This window comes from Eurosta solidaginis, chromosome 1 (genome assembly GCF_040869045.1).
Source record: "Eurosta solidaginis isolate ZX-2024a chromosome 1, ASM4086904v1, whole genome shotgun sequence".
NCBI classification, from domain to species: domain Eukaryota; kingdom Metazoa; phylum Arthropoda; class Insecta; order Diptera; family Tephritidae; genus Eurosta; species Eurosta solidaginis.
In genome coordinates, this window is record NC_090319.1 from 269,086,171 (window position 1) to 269,094,876 (window position 8,706).

The window sequence follows — 8,706 nt, forward strand, 5'->3', positions numbered from 1 at the left end:
AGTAAAACGAGGCTGATTCCGAGTCGATTTCTTTTTGGTGTTCTCAATTCCGATTGAAAGAAATCGATTCGAAGTCGATTTCGAATCATTTTCATTTCGAGTCGATAACTAAGCGAAACAGCTGTTTTTATTTATTTTAGTTAAATTAAAATTGTGTAAAAATTTGAACAAAATGCCAGCACCAATGGTTTTCGGAAATGCAGAGGCAAGAAGACGTGCAATGGTGCATAAAAAACGTAAAAATCGACAGCTTAGATCGCAAGTGAACATATTACGGCAGCTGGATTCCAAGTAAGTTTTTTTAAATAAAGTAGTTGGATCAAGGGGTATGTAAACATATGTATCTGTATTTTTAGATTTATAGAGTCCTACCGCGTATATAAGGACATTTTCCAAATGATCCTTAGTAAAATAGGCAATATGTTGGCAGAACGCCATCGCTTTATTTCACCAACCACACAATTAGCGGCTACACTCCGGTTTTTAGCAACGGGATCATACCAACTATGAACATTGACCAAGATATGAACATTGGCAGAAGCACCTTTTCAAAAATTTTGCACTCTTCTATAGAGGAATTAGAAAACTGTATTTGTGAAGATAACATTCAGCTGAAAATGGAAATGGATCTGTCTAAGGAATACTTTTATAGAACATTTAATTTTCCCGGTGTCATTGGTTGCATAGATGGCACACATGTAAAAATAGTAAAGCCTACGATGGACGAATCCATATTTTTTAATAGAAAGGGTTATTTTAGTATAAATGTTATGGTGGTAAGTTATAGAATACTTACAGATATGGGTTTCATCAGTAATGCGTAGTATTTTTATTGGCAGGTTTGCAATTATAACATGGAAATACTAGCTGTAGATGCAAGTCAACCGGGGTCGTGTCATGATTCCTTCATATGGAATCAAAGTGAAGTAAGGCAGTTCTATAGAAATAATAGTGCTCCAAATACTTGTATTTTGGCGTATTCTGGTTATTCCTTGGATCATTGTATATTGACACCATATAGGAGCCCACTGTATGGATCAATGGAACATAAATATAACAAGAAGCATGCTGCGGCGCGCAATATGGTTGAACGCACAATAGGCGTGTTCAAAAGCCGGTTCCGATGCTTGCAAGGAAATCTGCATTATGAACCACGATTTGTAGGGCAAATTATTAATGTTTGTTGTGCGCTACACAACATTTGCCGCAAGCGCAACATTCCTGTCTACGAAGATGATGGAAGGGATGAAGAAATTCAGCATAGAAATCCTGACGACGAAAACGAGGGTGAAACCATTCCTCAAGCCGACATAGATGGAGTGGAAGTCAGAAATGAAGTTGCTCGAACTTTCCTTGTGTAATATATATAAACTCCTGGCCGAAAGACTCCTTCTCCCTATACCTCTACCTCCCCTCTACCTCTACATATCTTCCTCTACCTCTCCTTCTACCTCTACATCTACCTCTCCTTCTCACTCTACCTCTACCTAAACCTCTACCTCTACCTCTAAATCTACTTCTACCTCTCCTCCCTCTACCTCTACCTCTCCTACTCCCTATACCTCTACCTCTCCCTCTACCTCTACATCTTCCTCTACCTCTCTTTCTCCCTCTACCTCTACCTAAACCTCAACCTCTACATCTACTTCTACCTCTCCTTCTCCCTCTACCTCTTCCTCAACCTCTACATCTACCTCTACCTCTACATCTACCTCTACCTCTACATCACCAACTCCATTTCCATTTATATCTGATCTGTACTAAATCAGTCATTATTATATTATCATAATATTAAAATAAAATAACGAAACAAGCTTCAGTTATTTTTTAAATTCCTTAGTTTTTCTCTTTGTCCGACTTGCTCCTCTCCCTCTGCTGAGAAGGAAACAAGCTCTGGACAAATGTGAGGTGCTTTTCCAACCCTGCGAAATACAATGACTGGATGTCTCATACTTTCGGTGATTGTTTCGTTTTGTGCCCGAAGAGATGAGCGAGCCTGTCTAGTGACCATATCAGCGCCGCTTACTAAGCATAAACCTATATGTTAGGTCCCGCTCTTACGATAGCCGGTTCTTCTCACTAATAAGACTCTGTTTTAATCCCTCATATTGTTATCCATACAGCTTTAACGATCCTAAATCTCCTGTTACAGACTAAAACTCAAAACTACACCTGCTGCGTCTGCCTTTAAATATATGACCTGTTTATTCGTGGAAAGATGAAAGAGTTTCCACTGGACTTTACCTCACCTAATAGACCTAGCCCTAATTACACATCACTCCGTGCAATACAATCTATTTGATCCTGATATCAGGCACAGGTTGGGGGGTTAGAATATACCCGCGGTAGGTATGCCTTTCGTAGGAGGCGACTAATATATCAGATTCAAGGGGCTATGTAGCGCAACCCTTTCAGGTTGCCAGCGCAATACATAGCTTCTCCAAACCCAATTGTCAACCTCACCTATCCGTGGCGTATCCTGTTTCATTAACAGCCGAGGCTCTGGCCACCCCGAACTCCTTATGGATCTAGGGGTGGGAGGGAAGAATGGCCTAGAAGGTCGCATGTGTTCATAACCAATCGTTCCCGAATTGGTTGGGCTTGGTACCGCAACGTACAGGATCTGCATCCGGCAAAGGACCGTCAACTTGATAACACTCCCAAGGCCTTCGGGGAGTGTCTTTGTCGCTACAACAATAAAGGAATAACTCCTTAGAATGGCAAGGCATTTCCATACGGTTAGGCGATACAGACCTCCAAATATAAAATATCACCTGCCTAAGTAGTTGTCATCCTGACATCTGTGCGCTGCTAAGGGGAAAAGATCGCATAATTATTGGTGATCTCATTGCGCACCATTCCATCATAACCAGGGGTTCGAGGAGCCAACAAAATGGAGAGGACCTACAGATAAAAACCCACCACACGACGCGCATGGAAAAGACTTTGGCGATTGGCATATGCAGTTACAATTCCATATCGTACCGCTTGGTGCCCTTAAAGTCCTGATTGAGAGTCCTTTTTAAAAATGAAAAAAAAAGTTTATACAAAGTATGTAGATACGTATATATTTTTAAAAATACATATACTATGTACATGCATCTAGTAAACAATTTTAATAACTAGTTTTTTTCCAATTTTGTACATATAGAGATTGAGATTCAAATACATACTTTCATTGCACAAATACAAATTATAGAAACTTTTTTAAAGTATCCAACTTCTGCTGCTCTATTTCCTCCATTTTTTCATGGTCCTCTTTTTCTCCTTTTCTCTCGCCTCTTTCAATTCTAGTTCAGTTCTTTTATGCAAAAGCAGTTTGTCGAATGCATCGGCAATTCGTTTTAACAAAAGATTTTGTGCAGCGCACACTTTTTCAAATGAGCCGTTTATTTTGAAAGTGGCATAAGTCATTTCATGTCGTTTAGGTTCAGTGATAATTTGTTTGTATCTCTCCTCGCCTCCAGTTTGTTAGAGTCCAATATCCAAAAGATGCAATTATTATTATTATTTTATAATTGTAGAACCATCTATATATGCATTCGTTCAAAAATAACAATGCATTTAATGCCACTTTCAAAATAAACGGCTCAAATGTGTCAACAGGTCGCCGACGTTGACGCGATGTACTTGGTAGCTCAGTTTCAGCAGCAGGTTCGGCCGTACTGGCACAGCTTTCATCAGTTATACTTTTAACATCGTCATTGGTTGCCTCCTCACTGCTAACTATTTTTTTAACTCGTGAGAGTCCAAAGCGTCTGACGCCACTCGTACCCTCCACCGATTTAAACAAATTGCAACGCACCGCAATTGCCTCTTCACCGGGTGAAATAGGCTGCTGAAAGTATGGTCCACCACCAGTGGCGTTCACTTCGCGACAGTTGTCAGAAAGTTTCTTTTTTATGTTGCCTTTCCAATCAATCCAAGACTGAAAAGAAAAATAAAATATACCAAAAGGAAGACCAAATTTTGTTAGTTTTGATTACCTTTTTCCAGCCAGCCAAATCTTTGCAGGGTGGCCCGACAGTATTGAGGTACTTAGCAAGATCGGACCATTTTTGCTCTATCTCCACTCTGTCACCTTTCGTGTAGCCTCTAGCAATATCTTCCTCAGCTTGCATAAAAGATAGAATGATTTGCTCTTGTTTTGCGTTACGCTTTTTCCCCCTTAAATATATGTGTATACATACATATGTAAGTATTTGTCATAATTCAATAAAATATATTAAAATGCGTCAATTGAATACTTACATTTTGGTTCCTTTTCGTACGTATACAAATAATTAATAAAATTTAACTTTTGCTTGCATCTTCTATTTTGCCGAAATTAAATATGTTTGTTGACAAAAGAAATCAGCTGTTCTAAGTAAAAAGGGGTTGCCATAAGTCACAGATGCTAACAAAAATATTCGCTCTAAGAAAATATTTTCGTAAATTCTGCTATTCTAACAGTGAACAATTGTTTTTATAAATAGTTTATATTATATTTTCATATCTTCCCATGTATTCTGAGGAAAGAAATGAATATTAACTAAAGAAAAATATTCTACGTTGTAATGTGCTTCAAATACTTCATTCGACTATTAATTCCTTGGGCATGGCAATAATGAACTTTTCGATTATTACTGCGCATGCGCTGTAGTGAAATTGAGAACACGTCGGTTTCGGTTCGACCATGATCGCTTTGTTAAGATTGAAAAATTTTTGATAGGAATTTTCAAATTAAGATTTGTTATACTAAATAAATAAATTGCCCAGCAAAAATTTGTTATAAATCATCCATATAAAATGAATAATTTAATAAAACTTATTTGTGGGAAAAATAATTTAATTATCTGTGCTTAATAGGCTAATTACTTTCGATTCCGACTGCTCAGAGGCAAAACTTTTCAAATCGACCAAGTATTGTCGGAATCGATTTTCAGATCACCAATCCAATTTATTCGGAATCGAAATCCAGAACAGGCCCGATTAACTTTTTTTTTTTAAATTTGACTTAAAAAAATTTCTTTTAAAGTGGGCGTGGTCGTTCTCCGATTTTGCAAATTTTTATTAAGCATACTTATAGTAATAGGAGTAACGTTCCTGCCAAATTTCATCATGATATCTTCAACGACTGCCAAATTACAGCTTGCAAAACTTCTAAATTACCTTCTTTTAAAAGTGGGCGGTGCCACGCCCATTGTCCAAAATTTTACTAATTTTCTATTCTGCGTCATAAGTTCAACTCACCAACCAAGTTTCATCGCTTTATCCGTCTTTGGTAATGAATTATCGCACTTTTTCGAATTTTCGAAATATTCGATATCGAAAAAGTGGGCGTGGTTATAGTCCGATATCGTTCATTTTAAATACCGAACTGAGACGAGTGCCAAGGAACCTACGTACCAAATTTCATCAAGATACCTCAAAATTTACTCAAGTTATCGTGTTAACGGACGGACGGACATGGCTCAATCAAATTTTTTTTTTCGATACTGATGATTTTGATATATGGAAGTCTATATCTATCTCGATTCCTTTATACCTGTACAACCAACCGTTATCCCATCAAAGTTAATATACTCTGTGAGCTCTGCTCAACTGAGTATAAAAAAAACAGAAAGCTTTACTTTTGTTACGATCGCTGTCGGTGTAGATAGTTTAAACATGCTTTCCACTGCCATCGCTGCCTGCTCCCGTTTAATTCACGTGTTCAAATTTAAATGATTTGGTGAAATTTATGAATACCCATTTAAATGTCATAACTTGGTGTAGTCGCAATTTACTTAAGTCACACACTTGACAGTAAACTCAGTTGGTGGAATGTTTAACATAATAGGCTTTGAACGAAAATTAAATGAGAAAAGAAATGTATAGTTTTTCATTAGTAATGCAGATGAAAATTCCAATCAGGAAATGTTCTGCTCATTATTATTTCACTTTTGCAATTTTATGACCAATAAAAGCAAAGCTATAAGAGGATTTATTCTCCTACACGACCAACTTGATGAAATTGTTGTGACAATTATTTCAATTAAGGCATCTTCTAGTACCATTCATTGACGTTTCGAAAAAGGAGGAGTATCAAGTCGTAGATAGTTTTATAGATGTACAAAGTAGAGGCTTACGCTGATCACTACTTCCTCGGCGGCGGCGGCGTGGGCGGCGCGCCGGTGTACGCCGGTGTTCTTGCTTTAAAAAGCTTGATTTTTCTATTTAAAAAAATAATATTTAGGAAAGGTTTTGTTTGTATGTATTTAAAGAAATCGACGTTTTGGCCATTTCCGAAAGATCCGGGGTTTTTGCTTCAGAATCTTGGAGATCGTTCAAAAATTTTCAGGAGTAGCTCCTTGCGGAGGGATTGTCCCTCGTTCACTTACTTCGAACCTAACCCCGGTCTTTGGAATTGGTACTGCTGCGTCTGCTGAAAAGAAACAGAGTACATAAAATGGTTACACTTTTGTCTGTATATCTCGTGCAAAGCGTAGTTTCACCTGGGGTTGACTCCTAATAATCGTCGCGAACACGCACAAAGGCGACTTAGGCTAAGTTTATGATCGAGCGTAATCGCATCGCGCGATGCGACGAGAAACGCTCCGTCGCTTTTTACATTTTCGCTAGCGTTATCGCTGGCGATAGTGTTTATAGTAGAGCGAAATCGCCAGCGATGGAATGCTCAACAATATAACTCAACATCTTTTTATTTACGTTGTGGCAGTGTAGAGAAAGCAACATTAACTCGGAAAATTGTATTATTAGAAAATAGCATTTGTTACGAAAAAAATATTTAAAAAGTATAAATAAGAAAAAAATATCAAGTGCATCCAACCGCCAAGGAAATAAAATGTGGTGAATTCCATAATTTACATGTACGCTTTTGCTTACCTTTATATTAAGTCGCTCTCATGTTTGTCCCCTCATTTCCATACGAATTTTTGACCCACTGGAAAGTCTTTTTCGGTAACTTGCCATTTAGCTAGATACTTGAAACTTAGAGCATAATTCAGATCTGGGAGACATTCCAATGCAAGTGAAAAAATCCGCTAGGTGGCGCACGGATCGAGATATACAGAAAATTAATTTTAAAATGGAAATTTTGTGATCGACTTTTAACTAACTTCTCGGTGATCCAGAGACTTGAAACTTAGCACATAGTTTGCGAGTCAATGGCACTACAATTCGTGGAAAACAAAATGCCGCCAGGTGGCACACGAATCGATAAACGAAAATCCCTGAAAAAACGCAGGGAATCTTGCGATCGATTTTTAAGTAACTTCCCGGTGAGCTAGAGGCCTGAAACTTGGGCCGTGAGGCAGAACCCGGTGACAATGCAATATTTGATCAAAAAAATTTCGCTAGATGGCGCATGGATCGAGATATTAAGAAAATTAATTTAGATTTGGGAATCTTTCAATACATTTTTAACTAACTTCCCGGTGACCTAGAGACTGGAAACTTGGCAAACAGTTCGAGGCTTGGTGACAGTACAATTTTGCAGAAAACAAAATTCCGCTAGGTGGCGCGCTAAGTGAGATAACCACAAATCCTTGAAAAACGAGGAGAATCTTGCAATCGATTTTTAGTAACTTCCCGGTGAGCTGGAGATATGAAACTTGAGCCGTGAGTCAGAACCCGGTGACAATGCAATATTTTATCAAAAAAAATTTCGCTAGATGGCACATGGATCGAGATATTAAGAAAATTAGTTTTGATTTGTGAATCTTCCAATCCATTTTTAACTAACTTCCCGGTTACCTAGAAACTTGTAACTTAGCACATAGTTTGCGAGTCGACGGCACTACAATTCGTGGAAAGCTAAATGCCGCCAGGTGGCAGACGAATCGAGATAAACGAAAATCCATGAAAATCCCTCAAAAAAACGCAGGGAATCTTGCGATCGATTTTTAAGTAACTTCCCGGTGAGGTAGAGACTTCAAACTTGGGCCGTGAGTCAGAATCCGGTGACAATGCAATATTTGATCAAAAAAATTTCGCTAGGTGGCGAATGGATCGAGATATTAAGAGAATTAGTTTTGATTTGGGAATCTTTTAATCCATTTTTACTAACTTCCCGGTTACCTAGAGACTTGAAACTTGGGCCGTGAGCCAGAACCCAAAATTCCAAATGCCTTTTTGTAGGCAACACTAAAAAAGTGAAAATAAATAGATGATACAAAAATTTTAAGGACTACCTTTATATAGATGGACCAAAAAAGAGAAGGCAATTTTTCCTTTAATACAGACATAATCTTGTTGAATTTTGACTAAAAAACTTTAACAATAGCTCTTGTAAAAGAATTTTGGGATTTAAAATTATAAGGGTAGCAATACTTTTGAGTGTAGAAGCTTTGAAAAAGATAAATAAAAATCATGTATGCTAACCCAGCAGATATTTTATGACTTAGCACAATTTCCTCACTCAAAACAAATTTTTTCTCCTGACGTCGCACATTTTACTCAATATGTTTTCCTATCACTCCTCCCCTTTAATGATGGAAATATAACACTAAAACTATATATTTGACAAAAAATACTATTTATTTGTCAAACTATTTCTAACGGTTCTGATCTGGACTATTTTGCCGGATGGTTCGCAGACAATAATTTATTTTTAAATTCAAACAAATGCTGTGTTGTGTCTTCCTCCAAAAAAAAAAAAAAAACTGACACATACATTATCTACAAACTAAATGCTAAATCTCTTAATCGTTGTCCAGAGAGCAA

At 37.6% G+C, this 8,706-nt stretch overlaps 1 long non-coding RNA gene across 1 annotated transcript; it reads right to left on the minus strand.

Annotated features, from left to right (window-relative positions):
• Positions 1-3,713: 3,713 nt before the first annotated feature.
• Positions 3,714-4,357, minus strand: LOC137242963 (uncharacterized). Its single transcript, XR_010950426.1, has 3 exons — positions 4,252-4,357; positions 3,987-4,167; positions 3,714-3,928 (listed from the first exon to the last, which is right to left on the minus strand). It is a non-coding gene; the product is annotated as an uncharacterized lncRNA (long non-coding RNA).
• Positions 4,358-8,706: the final 4,349 nt, after the last annotated feature.